Below are 12803 nucleotides of genomic sequence, written 5' to 3' on the forward strand. Positions count from 1 at the left end.
CTTTTTTGCTCAGCTCAGACCCAGCTGTTTTCCAGGTGTGTGCTCCACCTACAAACAAAAAAAAAAAAAAACTACAAAACAAATAATTCAATTCTTTATATAAGATACTTCACAACATAACATAATTAATTAATTAATTTATCATTTCAATAACCCCCCCCCCCAAAAAAAAAAAAAATATTTAAGAAAAAAAATTACGATAATAACATAGTGTTACAGTTAATACAAATGAGCAACGTAAAGTGTGAACATTTAAAATACAGGTCCTTCTCAAAAAATTAGCATATTGTGAAAAAGTTAATTATTTTCCATAATGTAATGATAAAAATTAAACTTTCATATATTTTAGATTCATTGCACGCCAACTGAAATATTTTAGGTCTTTTATTGTTTTAATACTGATGATTTTGGCATACAGCTCATGAAAACCCAAAATTCCTATCTCAAAAAATTAGCATATCATGAAAAGTTTCTCTAAACGAGCTATTAACCTAATCATCTGAATAAACTAATTAACTCTAAACACCTGCAAAAGATTCCTGAGGCTTTTAAAAACTCCCAGCCTGGTTCATTACTCAAAACCACAATCATGGGTAAGACTGCCGACCTGACTGCTGTCCAGAAGGCCATCATTGACACCCTCAAGCGATAGGGTAAGACACAGAAAGAAATTTCTGAACGAATAGGCTGTTCCCAGAGTGCTGTATCAAGGCACCTCAGTGGAAAGTCTGTGGGAAGGAAAAAGTGTGGCAAAAAACGCTGCACAACGAGAAGAGGTGACCGGACCCTGAGGAAGATTGTGGAGAAGGACCGATTCCAGACCTCGGGGGACCTGCGGAAGCAGTGGACTGAGTCTGGAGTAGAAACATCCAGAGCCACCGTGCACAGGCGTGTGCAGGAAATGGGCTACAGGTGCCGCATTCCCCACAGAGAAGCAGCACTGGACTGTTGCTCAGTGGTCCAAAGTACTTTTATCGGATGAAAGCAAATTTTGCATGTCATTCGGAAATCAAGGTGCCAGAGTCTGGAGGAAGACTGGGGAGAAGGAAATGCCAAAATACCTAAAGTCCAGTGTCAAGTACCCAAAGTCAGTGATGGTCTGGGGTGCCATGTCAGCTGCTGGTGTTGGTCCACTGTGTTTTATCAAGGGCAGGGTCAATGCAGCTAGCTATCAGGAGATTTTGGAGCACTTCATGCTTCCATCTGCTGAAAAGCTTTATGGAGATGAAGATTTCGTTTTTCAGCATGACCTGGCACCTGCTCACAGTGCCAAAACCACTGGTAAATGGTTTACTGACCATGGTATTACTGTGCTCAATTGGCCTGCCAACTCTCCTGACCTGAACCCCATAGAGAATCTGTGGGATATTGTGAAGAGAAAGTTGAGAGACGCAAGACCCAACACTCTGGATGAGCTTAAGGCCGCTATCGAAGCATCCTGGGCCTCCATAACACCTCAGCAGTGCCACAGGCTGATTGCCTCCATGCCACGCCGCATTGAAGCAGTCATTTCTGCAAAAGGATTCCCGACCAAGTATTGAATGCATAACTGAACATAATTATTTGAAGGTTGACTTTTTTGTATTAAAAACACTTTTCTTTTATTGGTCGGATTAAATATGCTAATTTTTTTAGATAGGAATTTTGGGTTTTCATGAGCTGTATGCCAAAATCATCAGTATTAAAACAATAAAAGACCTGAAATATTTCAGTTGGTGTGCAATGAATCTAAAATATATGAAAGTTTAATTTTTATCATTACATTATGGAAAATAATGAACTTTTTCACAATATGCTAATTTTTTGAGAAGGACCTGTATATATTGAATACGTCATTGAAGAGTAGAGGTAAAGGTTATCTATCTAGTAAAGGTTATTTATTTATTTATTTATGAAATACATTTTTGCATATTTATAATTTTATTTACATTGTGTAACTCATAAGGAGCATAAACTAAATAAAAACAAAATAAAATATGTCCTGTACACAAAGCATTCATCTCATTTAAAGGCTCACACAAAACTTACAATTTTTTATTTTTTTTTTAAATGAAAGGATTTATTTATTTATTTTTACAGTCAACCAGTTTATGTCAAAGTGTAATCTTGTTCACGATCCTGAAACATAAGTTCCCTTTCAGTCGGTCGCTCTCGACATCATACAATTTGACAAATTGGGAATCTCGCCAGAGAGACCAATCCACTTTGAGTGTAAACTAAATGAGCCAATGCACATTGGCATGCGATTATTGCATCCTGCTGCTGCTGATCACAGCATGAATATAAGTAAGCAGCCGGTGCAGCACACAATCAGCTTTTCGCTTTGGAGCCGAGTGGTGTTATCGTGCTTTCCCGGGCTGCCGAGAGAGTAGGGCTCGAGTGGAAACCTCCACCACGTCCCGAGACCTTGAGGTTGGATGATTGTTTTCTCGGGGTGGCCCGCGCTAGTAAGGCCCTACTCACGCACCCTCTGTTCATCCTTGTAACCATGTAAGTGTTGCACCTCACACTCAGACTCGCTTCGGTCGGTCCACGAGCTGCCCGAGCCGGGTCCCTGCATTCCACCTCTCTGCCCAATTGCGCATACGTCGGTGGTTCTGCTGGTCCCGCTTGTAGGGTATCTGGAAGCCTGGCTAGCACTGTCCAGCTCGTCTTGCTGGCTCCTTCGAACCATCAGACTCGGCTATGCGATTCAGTACACCCGGCGTCCCCCCAAGTTCAGGGGTGTCCACTTCACATCAGTGAAGGCAGTCGATGCTCATGTCTTGCGTGCGGAGATCGCAGTCCTGCTGGTGAAGGATACGATAGAGCCAGTCCCTTCAGCCGATATGAGGGCAGGGTTTTTACAGCTACTACTTCATTGTACCCAAGAAAGGCGGTGGGTTACGACCGATCATTGACCACCGTGTCTTGAACCGGGCCCTTCACAGGCTTCCATTCAAGATGTTAACGAAGAAACATCTTCCCCTGATGGTCCTGCTGATCTCGAGATGTTTCGGAGTCGCTCAGGTAGACCTGTTTGCCTCTACAGAAACCTCTAACTGCCAATTGTTCTACTCCTTGACCAAAGGAACACTCGGCATGGATGCTCTGGCACACAGGTGGCGCAGGTCCTACGCAAATATGCATTTCCTCCAGTAAGCCTTTTTGCACAGACACTATTCAAAGCATGACAGCCCCTCCTTGTTGGATCCTTCTGAGTATCTACTGACTATATAAAACACTGACAAGTATTTTATCACGCATTAACACAGTTTATTATTATTATTATTTTGAAAGCCCATTGCCATTGGACACGGTGACACACGGCCCTCTCACAATATATGCAATCATTCTGCATGTATCAGAAGATCCACTCTCAGCTTTAGCGTTCCACTCACACTGCATGTGTACCATGCCAGAGCCCTACTGACGCCTGTTTCACACATACTCTGTCTGCAGTGCGTATGCAGTCTGTGTGCGTTACGTATGCGGTGCAGATGCAGCACGGACTCATTGTGCTTTCACACAAGCCGCGTTTGCAGTCCGCTACTGATCTGCAGCTGTTTACCACAAACACAACATTTATCCATTATTTTGATTTTAAATCCAGATGTAGTTAGATGTAGTTACTGATAGTGCTTTTTCAGCATTGTGATCCTCTTTTATCACAGCACAGTTTCTTTCATAGACATATTCATGTTTAAACTCAATTAACAAGTGCATATGTTGACTTGTTTATCTAAAAGTGCCCTTTTCTTTGTTTTAAACCTAGCCAAAAAGCCTGTGAAACACAATAGACTTTAATTATATCTATTTATTTATATTTATTACTACATTTCCGTGTCAATCCAAGTTCATTTTGACCGCGAACAAAGCGATGTCACTTTAATTCACACTGCATGAAAAGGTACGTTTCCGGACTGTTCACGTCAGCGCACAAACCCGTAAATGGAACGTTTCCAGCAGTTTCCGTGTATGTGCTCTGGTGTTTCTGATTTCTGGACACTGTCAGAAACGGACTGTTTTGTATGCGGCAGTTTTCCAGTCCGCTCACTAACGCGATAAACTCCCAGACACAGACGGAAATGTTTACTCACTCACCGGTAAATCCACGTACATCCCTGTGCATGAGAAATAAAGTGTCAGCAAAATCCAGGGTACAAGCAGTTAAATCTCCATAAACGGCCACTCATGTCTCAGTTAACGTCTATAAATTACTGTACACTTAATATGTTTTAAATGCTACGGGCCTTCTATTCAAAAATGTGTCATATGCGCTAATAAAAACTGTCAACAACGCCACAAACAGAGCAAGGCATCAACAAAACTCAATTTTTATTTTTCAGCAAACGCAAGACAGCAAACATTTAACAGGACTGCCAATATTATTAAACAAACTCAGCAGGACTGCAACATCATTTAGATTGAGAAAAATATTTTTAATATTTGGCAAACACAGACACTTCATGTTAATCATTAAACTGATTAAAAAATAAAATAATTTTTAATAGAAACAATACAAAATGTATACTAACACACACATATTCTACAACTCTTATGGCACCATCAGGACCATGCCATGTTTTTTTTATTTAATTCTGCCTTTCAGAAGCTACAGAAGATACTGTTATGCTCATAAGTTTACATACCCCATAGCACAGAGATGAGCAAACTCGGTCCTGGAGGGTACCGTCCTACAGAGTTTTGCTCCAACCCTGATCAAACTCACCTGTAGCCTTCTAGTAATCCTGAAGACCATTAGCTTCAGGTCTGTTTAATTAGGGTTGGAGCAAAACTCTGCAGGACAGTAGCCCTCCAGGACTGAGTTTACCCCTCTGTGCCCTAGCAGAATATGTGTTCATTTTAACAAAATAAGAGGGATCAGAATGTATGTTATTTTTATTTAGTACCGTCATGAATAAGCAATTTTACATAATAGATATTTACATTTACTGATTTTATAAAAATGAAAATGTATAATTTATAAAAAATTTCAAAAGTTTACATAGACTGGATGACCCACAGCTGTTTTTATGTTTTGGGATAAGTTTTTCATGAGTCCAGAGCAGTTCAACTGCCTGCTGTTCTTCAGAAACATCCTCCAAGTCCCACAAATTCTTTGGTTTTACAGCATCTTCTGCATATTTGGCCCCTGTACAACGACTAATAATTTTCATATAATAATTTTCAATGACTAATAATTTTCTCTTCACTCTGAGGGAAAATGAAGGACTCATACACAAATATTATAAAAGGTGAAAACATTGTTCACTGATGCTCCAGAAGGAAACACAATGCATTAAGTGTTCGGGGTGTACATTTTGAACAGAATGATAAATACATTTTTCTTGTTTTGTTTAAAGATCATATCTGTTCATTTGGTACTGCCCTTCAGAAGCTACATACTTTTTTAATACTGATTTTCAGAAAAAAAATAAGTAGTTTTCCCTGAGCATCCAATTCAAGTAGTTCACACGCTGTCTATCTTAATAAAATGTGTTGCTTTCTAGAAAATCAACAAATGTGTTTACCTTTTGAAATACTTGTGTATGAGTCCCTCAATTGTCCTCAGTGTAAAAAAAATGGATCTGAAATCATACATTCATTGCTGGAAAGGGTTCAAATATGCAAAAGATGCTGGAAAACCTGAGAAAGTGAAGGATCTGGAGGATTTTTCTCAATGTGAGTCCCTATTACCATTACCTGTCTCCACAAAAGCTGGCATGGCAGGTCTACTTCTGACACTGGAAATGTTCCTGTGCATATTGGGCACTGGTCTTCAAGTGCCTACACATTAAAGATAAAAATGTATGCAGGACAAATTTTGTAAAATAGGAATTGATAAATTGGCGATGTTCAATTTAGCTTTTGCTTGTGTACCTCCTAAAGGGTGATTTTGACACTGGATGATGTTGCATCAGGTCTAAGGTTTTGCCTTGAAGATGTTGCCCCCTCCATCAACACCAAATCTTCCTTCAAACAGAAAAGAAAAATGTGATGTTCTACTGATAGAAATCTAGGCTTTTTGGAGTAGTCACAAATATAAACACCCCTTAGAAGTCAGGGGCATATTGAAATGTGGAAGTTAGTTCATTAAAAGGTCTTCAAAGCAAAGTCTTTGCAAGGCTACAGTGGAACTGGCTGACAAGTCCTGAATATCAGTCCTTGCTATTGAAGTAATAAGTTTGGCAATTGTCATTGCACAGGTCTTAAAGATAGTACAAAACAAACCTGTTATTAAAATGCACAATACACAGCTCTGTAGACTAGGGTGAAGTCAGAATGTACAGACATCAGTCCCAAATCGTTGTATTTCAGAAAACTGAATGGCAGACTACAGTTGTGGGGTGCCGCGAATAGACTTGAGTGTGCATACGGTCATAATTGATGAATCATAACCCGGCAAATGAACTAGTTATTTGATGTGCGTTACTTACCTTACTTCACTGAAGCTATGATAATCTATAATGTCTGAAAATATTGGCCTGACGCTTTACTATTGGGGGCTCTGGCAGCTAGCTATACTGTTGGCTAATCAAATCTTACGTATTTAAATGGGAGAGCATGAGAGGAGATAATAATTAAGTTGACTTGTCACTGAGTTTAAGATGTTAAGTTAGTTATCTTACCCAGTACACGACCTGTTGCTCGTCATGATGCACCCTCGCTCGCTCTTCTGTCAGACTGCGGCGGCAGTGCAGCGGATTCCGGGGAAACTGAGTGGGCGTGGTCAACCTGTGACTTCAATCGAGAGTGACCAATAGGAAAAGGCCTTTCATCCTGGTGGGTAGAGACTGCCCACTGAGAGACAGCTTAACTCGCAAGCAAAACATTTCAACTCGCAAAAAAAAGTTTTAGAACCGCAAAAAAAAAGACGGCAGAAAAGAGCAACATTTGTGGTTTCGCTATAAAAAATATTGGAGTGCATAAAGAAAAATAAAGATTTTCAAAGATTTATATGCGCTGCAAATAATTTTGTTATGAATTTCTTTATTTTTGAGCCTTAAGAGGACTTTTTTTTGCAATCTTTTATTTTTAAAAATTACAAAATAATTAGTTTTACTTTCAAACACAGAATGTTTGATTGAGTAATAAAGACACAAAAATCATTCCATATAAGAACAGTGAGTCGATTCCGAAAAGATTCGATTCAAGGGCGTCAAGAGTGAGGAGCGTCTCGCTGCAGCCTGCGGTGGACATCCAACCCGGCCCACATCCAAGTGTGACGTCACAGACCACGCCCATGACAAAATACGTCACATTCTCAATCATTTTGAAACAGGAAGAAGCATCGATAAGAAGATAATTTGTATTGTTTGCCAACCGCTAAAAAAGAAGCTGTTGTTTGCCGTTTCGGTAAGTAAAAAAAAAATATCTTTGGTCTTTACCAAACGTTGACAACTTTAAGAACGTGTCCGTCATTTGTGTGCATGTGCATAAACAACAGTAAGTATTTTTAATTTCAACTTCACACAGGCACGTTATTGCTAGCAACAAATATACTTGTCTTATACTTATACATTATACAAGTCTTACAACATAAAATCAATTATGAATCAATGTGCAATATTTTTTTATACCCTTCCCCCCCACACATAACACTCATCTCACCCACTCAGACACACACACTTCATCCCTCTCACACATATGTACTTACCTGTCCCCCCCCACCACCACCACACACACACACACAAAACACTCACAGACATATAACCTCTTTAATGATATACTCTGATCACAGTACCCATGCACAGTAACTTGTTTGGGCAACCGCATCATTTCATTATGTCTTGCTGGATAACTCTGTGTATGTCACAAATTATCTTTGTATTCTTCTATATTAACGAAAAGATCACATAATGTTTGTTTGTCATGTTTTACAGCATTCTACACATTTTCAGTCCAAGCCTGATGCAGGGCAGTTCTCCCGGGTGAAGGGGTCCCTGCTGCAGTTTCACCAGTAAAGAAAATTACTTGTTACAGTTCACTTGAAGGACCACATAAGCCATGCAGTGGTGCATGGAGGTACGGTGAGAGCATTTCTTTAGATATTGATTGATTTTTGTGGTTTAAAATCATAAATATGTTTATGTAGAATGATGAGGTAAATAATTTTTAGTGGACACATATACCCCCAACACGTATGTATTCTCTATTTTTAACAGGAGCGACAAGAGGACATAAAGTGGAAGTTTGTAAGGGACATTGGTCCAGCGTGGTACAGAGTCATCGTGGGTTATTCTGTGGGGAGGTGACAGGGCTTGCCTTTCTCCAGATGGACAGTAAAAATCAACAAAATGCCATCAAAGACTACCTGGAGGGAGAATCGGAGGATATATTAAAGCAAGGAATCTCTCTGTGTAGTCTATGTATGTATGTGTGTGTACTGCATGTCAAGAACTGTTTATCTGATGATTCAGCTGTTCATTCAGCTGCTCAGACTTTATAATATTTGGAGCATACCTTTTGTTAAACACAACCAGTCAAAAGTTTTTGAACAGTGAAATTTTTTAATGTTTTTAAAGAAATATCTTCTGCTCATCAAGCCTGCATTTATTTAATCCGAAGTACAGCAAAAACAGTCCAATTTTAAAATATTTGTATAATATTTTGCTTTTGAAATATATTTTGCTATTTAAAATAACAATTTTCTATATTTCTATTAAAATTAAATTTATTCCTGTGATTTCAAAGGTGACTTACTCCAGTCACATGATCCTTCATTCTAATATGCTGATTTGATGCTCAAAAAACATTTTATTATTATTATGTTAATACAGTGAAGACTGGAGTAATGATGCAGACAATTCAGCTTTGATCACAGGAATAAACTGCATTTTAAAATACATTCAAATAGAAAACAGTTCTTTTAAATTGTAAAAATATTTCACATTACTGTTTTTGCTGTGTTTTGGATCAAATAAATGCTGGCTTGGTGAGCAGAAGAGACTTTAAAAAATAATAAAAATCTTACTGTTCAAAAACTGGTGGTGTATATTATTATTATTACTTATTATTTTTTTTTTTTTTTTGTAAAATTGTACATGTAATTATTTGTATAAAATAATAAATATAAAAATACCCAATGAAACAATGGATGCCTTTTTCATTCATCTTTAAGTATGTGGAGGACCTGGACATGTTTCATATCAAGTTGTGATGAACAAGGCCTGAAGGTCAATGTCATGTTACTTATATAATCTATCAATGGAATCTTTATTCAGCCTAAGTATGTTTAGCCAACTGCATATGGGGAACTGTTGATTCTATCATTCAAATGTTAACACTCTATGATAAGTGGTATAAATCTTTAGAAAATTAAATGACAATTATACAATACCAACTTTTACAATAAATTTGCATACTTTTACAATACCAAAATCTAATTGTCCCCTTAAAATTTGATGCATTTCAATTTTGTCTTGGTTAGGTCAAAAATCGTTTTTTAATAAATGTGAATTTATCTCATTACATAAATGAACAAGGTAAGGTTTAAAAGTTTTAATTGACAATAAGCCTACTTTAATCAACATAAGCATTTTAGGAGCTGTTATGATGACAAAATCAGCTCCGTATATTAGACATATTAAATATATATTAGATTTAAGTTGTGCCATTTTAGCCTAGACATCCTTTACAAAAATAAGAAAACGTGTATTAGTAAAACGAAGGACAATATTATTTTATTAAGATCCCATTAACTTCCATAAATTGCTTCAACATACTTCCGGGTTTCCAGGTACGGGGATGGGGAAATCACATGAGGAGACGTATTTGATATGGGCGTGGCTTTCGTTTACGTCACACTTGGACGTGGGCGGGGTTGTGTCGGGATGGGCGTGGTCTGTGACGTCACACTTGGATGTGGGCGGGGTTGGATGTCCACCGCAGGCTGCAGCGAGCCCTACTTGTCAAGAGTTGCGAGTCTTGTGTGAATCAGCTCTAAATGCGAGGCCTGGAATGTCAGTGCGTGATATATTACTGTTCATTACCTCTATTACCAAACTACAACAAACCCTGAGATACAGCACTACCGCGAATAGTGTGGATTTTATTTTATTAATCTCACTCAAATTTTGCGATTCTGTTCAAAAGACTCGTTTAGATTCATTCAGTTAGGATTAATTTAAACTAGTTTACAGATTTAAAATGACTAGACGATTAATTTTTAACCGATTAACACCCCGAAAAAACAAGACAGCGCTTGCTCCCTTAATTACGACATGGTACATATATATATGATTATTGTACTCACCATAAATTAACCATGGTACACTAACTACTGTTTTATGTGGTACCCTATTTGTAGTAAAACTGCCGTCAAACAAATGGCAGTCAAACTGCCAAAAAACATAGTAGGCTATACACTTTTACTATTATAAAACCATGGTTTATTTTTATGAGGGCTGGTGTACTGGAAATCTCTGAACACGTCTAGTGTGTGCAATCAGAAATATCCTGTATCCGGAAATTTCTGTGGATCTCAAGTGTATGGTCGTGTACGGGACTCAGCACACTTGCCTGGGAAATTTTCGTACACGGGTCGTACACCTTAACTTTAACTGAAATTTCCCAGGTCAGACTTATCCTCTTTTCACGTGTCAGCACGTGTAGCACAGCAAAAATTACGGTGGCAGAGAAGGGCAAAACAAATTACAATTATGAAGACAAAATAACAAATTACAAATGCAAATGCAAATCTAAAAAACAAAATAACAATTCAGAAAACACAACCCAAATAGCAAAATTTGTCTGGCCCACCTCTGGGCCGTATCCTTGCTCTGGTTCTGGCCCAGTTCTGGCTGGGTCCCCGGCCCAAAACTGGCCCATTCACTGAAAGCATACATAAACAGTTTCCTCTGGCCCAGAAGCGGCCCACACCCTGTAAAAAGACTTAGTGTTTTTATGTGGCCCAGGTCTGGCCCAAATACTTTAAGACAGTTCTGGCTGAGAGTCGGCTTGGTCCCCGTGCCAGATGTGGCCCAGAAACTGCCAAACATACTTCAATTTAGCAGGAAAACACAAATACAACCATTTACATTTTTTAAGGGATTTTATTAAAATAACGAACAAATACATTAACATATTTTAGAACATTTTAATGAACAAATGCAAAACAAATGCAGAAACTCTTTCATGCCCACCCACCCCTCAACACAGACAGAGACACAAGCGCACTTTAGACAGCTGCCTTCTCCAAAAGCCGTCTCTTGCGCCCGCCCTCTCGATCAGCTGCCAGCTGGAGCCACCTCCTTATGGTCCCCTCAACCTCCATTTCAGCGGCATTAGCAGTGATGGGGTTTCTCTCCGAACTGCAGCTTTTGAAATAAAGAAATACATGTTGTAAGGTCTCTATGAAATTTAAAATCCCTAGGAACCATTCTCAATACTTTGGTTATCATTGCTCTTTTATATATAGATCTTTTATATGACTAGATCAGATTTTTTTTTCTCTTTCACTCAGATGTAATCACCTCCAAACATCTATGTAAATACAGACCAGTTTGCATATTTACATACTTGAATTAAAAAAAAAAAATTAATTCAAAGACCATAATATAAAACTGAATAAAACATTAATTTGCTATTTCTACAAGTATACCATTCAGAAATATATTCCAAATCTAAAATGACAAAAGAATTAAAGCCTTTCAATTTCATTAACAATTATACAAGCTTAGTAATAATATTGTAATGTATGTAAACATGGACCATGTAACATACATCTACTGCAGTAAATTCTAATCAGTAGGGAGTTTCATTCTTGTTTTATAAATAAATTCTACAAAATAAAAAAATGTGTTATGCTTCTCATTGCTCTATGAGTAATGCACTTTTCATTCTATTGACTTCCATTAACATGCATACAAATGTGGGAAACGGTAAACGCAAGCTCAACAAATTTTGTTGCATTCTAAATTTACAGTTTGATGACCTCTATGTGATGAACGTGTGACCAAAATCAGTATGCCAAACTTGGACCTCTAAGCTGAATTAAAGAACAGAATTTTTAAATCTGCAGCACTGCAATAAAGTGGAGTAGATTGCATATATTTATATTTTTATTAGCATGTTTTTGTTTTAGCTACTTCTCTCTGTTGATGTCTATGATGAATTACGCAGGTACCGGGCTCCTCCGCATCGGGACCTACCCGCTCCAGTATAAATAGTCTGAATATAAACAAATATTATAGGTGTACCCTAGTGATTCAGGACAAGACAAAAACACGGTTTGGAAAATGGATTCATGGTGTTACACATGGTTATTATATAAATTTTGTAAATTTTGAACACAAAAAAAAAAAAGTTATGGACTGCAGCTTTTATATTTTGATCAGTATAATTACAACAGCAAAATAAGCTAATATGTATGGCAGTAATGACAATTCTTTACATTTGTTTAATTTTATAATTTATATTATATATTTTACATTATTAATATAATATTAAAATTGATAAAATAATTTCCTATTAATATTAAGCATAATTTTGATATTTTGATCAGTATAATAATAATAATAATAAATAATAATAATACAGTAAAATGACAAAACTAATATTTATGGTAGTAATGGCAATTATTTATTTTAAAATTAATTAATTAATATTTATATTACTTGAATTTATTTTATATATTATTTTACATTATTAATAATTGCTATAATATTCAGATTGATTAAATCATCTACTATTGATATTAAATATAATTTTAATATTTGTATTATTATTATTATTATTATTATTATTATTATTGTTATTACAACAGTAAAACTACAAAGCTAATATTTTTGGCAGTGATGAAAATTCTTTACTTATTTGTT

General features: G+C 37.0%; 1 long non-coding RNA gene across 1 annotated transcript; it reads right to left on the reverse strand.

Moving 5' to 3' along the window:
• Positions 1-5578: 5578 nt before the first annotated feature.
• LOC122143606 lies at positions 5579-6929 on the reverse strand. Its single transcript, XR_006159259.1, has 3 exons — positions 6612-6929; positions 5863-5955; positions 5579-5769 (listed from the first exon to the last, which is right to left on the reverse strand). It is a non-coding gene; the product is annotated as an uncharacterized LOC122143606 (long non-coding RNA).
• Between the last annotated feature and the right edge of the window lie 5874 nt (positions 6930-12803).

Source organism: Cyprinus carpio, unplaced genomic scaffold, assembly GCF_018340385.1.
Source record: "Cyprinus carpio isolate SPL01 unplaced genomic scaffold, ASM1834038v1 S000006461, whole genome shotgun sequence".
Lineage (NCBI taxonomy): Eukaryota > Metazoa > Chordata > Actinopteri > Cypriniformes > Cyprinidae > Cyprinus > Cyprinus carpio.